Source organism: Myiozetetes cayanensis, unplaced genomic scaffold (assembly GCF_022539395.1).
Source record: "Myiozetetes cayanensis isolate MyiCay16 unplaced genomic scaffold, myiCay2020 scf1, whole genome shotgun sequence".
Classification (NCBI taxonomy): domain Eukaryota; kingdom Metazoa; phylum Chordata; class Aves; order Passeriformes; family Tyrannidae; genus Myiozetetes; species Myiozetetes cayanensis.
The window spans coordinates 135,091,986-135,096,141 of NW_026086604.1; the positions used below are offsets into that span (position 1 = coordinate 135,091,986).

General features: G+C 42.5%; 1 non-coding gene across 1 annotated transcript; it reads right to left on the minus strand.

Annotated features, from left to right (window-relative positions):
* On the minus strand, positions 1-74 carry TRNAN-GUU (transfer RNA asparagine (anticodon GUU)). Its single transcript has one exon. It is a non-coding gene; the product is annotated as a tRNA-Asn (tRNA).
* Positions 75-4,156: the final 4,082 nt, after the last annotated feature.

Genomic DNA, 4,156 nt, shown 5'->3' on the forward strand with positions numbered 1-4,156 from the left:
CGTCCCTGGGTGGGCTCGAACCACCAACCTTTCAGTTAACAGCCGAACGCGCTCTCCGATTGCGCCACAGAGACTGATACAGAACACTTTGCAGAGGAGCTGAATTCCTGATTGTGTTTGATAAGTGCTGCTGGTGGTGTCTGTGTGTGCTGAACAGCGACAGACTGCTACTGCAGGCACACTGCTGCAGCAAACCCGGTGTCTCAGAATAAAGGAGGGAGATTCTTTTGGTTTAAAGTAGCTGTGCATCACCAGTTAACCTCTCGTGGGACAGGAGGGCTTGGAGTCATGTGCTAGGCTGTCTGCTAGCAGTTCTGAGGTGGGTTAAGAGCACTGCTTCTCCAGCCAAAGGTACAGAAAGGCCCTGCAGTACCCATGTGCGTGTTAATGCAATTAAAGCAAAACCGAGTTACGCTTCAGAATATGGATTGAGAGACATCCAAGATGCTGACTGCAGAATTCTTAGTGCATTTGGAAACTGGGGCTTAGAGGTGAGAGAGCTGGACATGTCTTAACAAACAGGGAAGATTTCATGGTGAAACTTGCATTTTTATTTTAAGTTTCAGACCTCAAACAAAGTGCTGATAACTTCAGTGTGTAGTAGGCATATGAATTTTTTACTGTCATTAACCAGCCAGAAAAAGATTGAGCCTTCTGATCTGTATGCCCTTGTGTCTTGATGGAAACCAAAGGATATGAAATACTGAGATACGTGGCAGGAGCTGAGTTCTGTTCAGCCAGTGAACCTGTACTTGGTTTATGTCTAGTTTCCTGACAGAAGGAAACTGTTTTAATATCCTAGCCTTTTGTTGTTGTTGTTCATTTGGTGACGGAAATATAGCAAAATGTTGGCTTGAAATTGCTTTTGAAAGTTAGGAAACTTGTTCTTTGCAAGGCTGTGCTTTAAAATGCTGCTGACACCATTTTTGATTAAGTGCTCTTGTCACTGAGCTGCACAAGCACAGAAGATGTGTGGACTTCAGAAGCAGTTGGAGCAATTTTCTTTTAGATAAGAACTGGTAGGTGGAGAAAAATGTACTTACAGTAGCAGCAGCAGATGACTTCTAGTATGGATTTTGACAGGTGCTTCATTTCCTCTGGTGTTTTAAGCTGCACTGTAAGAGTCTACACCATGTGCCTCAGAGCTGTGGGAAGGTCTGTCTCATAGTGCGCACTGGGGTTTTGTTCCTTCAGCTGCTTTCCTCAGCGCCTAAATGGGGTGGTACTCAGCTGCTGTCTGGCCTGCACACCCTGGTGTCCTGCCAGGATTCCTGGTATGAGGTAAAGGTAGACATCCAGGTTTCATCCTGAGCTGTATTTGGAGGGTTGCTGGGCTGCATGGACCTGGGAACTGAAATGTCCTCATGGGTAGAAAACAGAGAACATGGGGAGGAGTCCAGAAAGTTGCAGAGCCAGACTCACTCAGTGCTGGACCTTGAGCGTTTAGTGGAGTGTTAATAATGGCCTCTAAGTTTCCAGCATAATCTGTTGGAGCACTGACAGCATTCAGGCTTTGTCAAGAATGTTTGAATTGCAAATTGTTGGTTTTCAGGGCTACAGCCATTACTCATACAGGCATTTCTGTAGCTTGCAGTGTTTGAGTTAAGGCTTCTAGGAGGGGGAAAGAAGACTTACCAAATTAGCAGATGTGGTTAAAAAAGTGTTGAGACACAAAGATCCTTTTTCAGATCTGTGAAATAGCTGCAATAATACTTCTGTCGCAGCATTTTGCTGTTTCTTGGTGTGAACCAGAAGATGTAACAGCAACTTTTTGTGTCAGATCTGAATGCCTGTGCCTCCCTCTAAGTGTATACCTGTCCAGGTAGAAAGGTGGTAAATGAGGAAGAGCGTGGAAAGCATCGATAGACTGTTACTGTGGCACAGTTTCTGTGTTACAGGTCAGGTATTGGTGGCAGTCTGGCAGAGGCAGTGCAGATCTTGATGGCTGACTGTACCCCTCCAGGAAGCAGCCTGTTTCCTGGGTCTTCTCTGGTTTGATGCTCTGGTATTTGGGAATGGACCTGCTGTGACTGTGAGATTTGGTTGTCTGACCTTACTCTGGGAGCAGGAGCCTGTTCCTACTACGCTATTTCTCTCTCCTAGGATTGTGTGCTAGCTGGCAAATAAAATAAAGGAAACTTGTGTTGTTTCACAGGCAAATGTGGTGAAATATGATGGACTGGCTAGCAGATTTATATGGACTGAGCCAGCAGGGGAGCTGGGAATATCCTGCCTGCTTTCCTTCTCTCTTTAAACTGTAAGAAAAGGCTATCTTGATCTTGTAATTTCCTTTTGTCTAGAAAGGAGAGGCAAGCTGTGTAAGGCAGTAGGAATGAAAAAGAAGTGCAGTGAAGTTTCCTCTGTAAGTTGCAGATTGATGGCAATGATACCTGAAGGCCTGCAAGGATATGCTTCCTTTCTCTTACATTCAAAATCTGACTAGCAGTCTTCTCAGCATAGGGACAATTATTTGCTATGTATTTCACAGTGGTAGTCAGAAACAATGAAAACATTGAAATGCACGTGCCATGAAGTAAAAATTAATTGACAGTGTACAGACTGGAACATTTTATTGTACTAGTTTGAAGTCTGAATACATTTTGTTTGCAGATTTAGTCTTGGAAAACAGAATAAGAAAGGACTAAGATACCACAGTAGTAGTTCTCTCTACACTAGGAAAGGATCAAATATGCTTGAAACATTCATGTATTTAAAATAACATTCTAACAAGAAATCCAACAATGAGGATTTTGTTGCCTCCACAACCAACCTCTTCCACTGTTTTTGGAATCTTAATAATGTAAAGCTTGTCCTTCTGTTTAACCTTTATTTCCTTTGCTGCAATGAGAGCGTGTTCCCTCAGCTGGGGCTTTTACTGAAACCTGTGTTTACCAGGTGGTGCCTACATGACCACTGGAGCTGAGCTGAAGTTGGTTTAATTTCTGGTGTCAAATAAAGAAGTTGTTACATTTCCCATTGAACAGGATATCTGCTTGTTGTCAAGTGATGCCTATTCATTTTTTTTTTCTCTTTGGGTAATCAATACAGAACTAGTAATATAGCAAGAGGCTCTCTCTGAGCCTGAACCTCTTCTTTTAATGTATCATAATCTGCGGAAGTGAACCAAAAAGCAAAAGCTTAAACCTAGTAATAGACTCAGTTCTCGGTGTGGTTCTGAGGACAGCAGCTTTGCTGCTCTGTGTCTCTCTATTTTGTTATGCAGGAAAACACCTCTTAGGTTTTTTTGTTCGCTAAAACGTGAGACTTTAGTTTAATGACCCTCTGCTTGTCCACATATTTCAGAATGTCTACTTGAAGTTTTCTCTCCTAGCTGAGTCCTAAAAGGCTGTGGTATTGTTAGTAGTCACATCCGAGCTGAGGAAAATCCTTGTGGATGATCAGCCCTAGTTGTGCCCTGATGCAGCATAACAGGAATCAAGTCAGTGGACTTGGAAGTGTATGAAAGCATGTTAAGGCAAAACAAATGCTGAAGAGACCCTAATTTTTCTGGCAAATAGTGGTTGAGTGTTTTTACTATCTCTAATTAAATCGTGTTATCATAATAATGTTTCAGTTCAGTTATTTAAATTCATATTTTCTCATTTCCTCCATGCTTATGCTTCTGTCTTGACCCAGGCTTGTACTTGCTGTCTCCAGTGTGCTTTCCTGCTGTGTTTAGCCCTGGCAGTGCAGTGCAGTGCAGTTGAAATCTTCAAGTGGCTGTTATTAAAATGTTAGTGACCACATGTAAGTGATTAACATCGGTGTGGTTTCCCTACACTTAGTGGAAAGTTCTGGGTCTAATGTTAATTTAGTAATAAAAGGAGATTAGATTGGAAATATTTAGGGATGTTTAGTCCTTCAGGCATGGCTGAAAATGTGAAGGGAAGAGACATAGTTTAATGGCAGCTGGTCCTGAAATATACCATGATATTTTGTAACCACTTGGAAACTCTGTCTGCATCGCAAGAAGGATTATTTTGGTATCTCCAATAGGGGTTCTATTGCACAAAGCAGTTGCTTACGGACCTTTTGAATGTTTTGCTGTTCAAATAACACTTCAGGAAACATGTACCATGTTGAAGGGATTGCTGTCTTCTCCCACAGAAGAGGCAGAAATCCATCCCACACTGTCAGATGATGGTGAGGTGGCTGG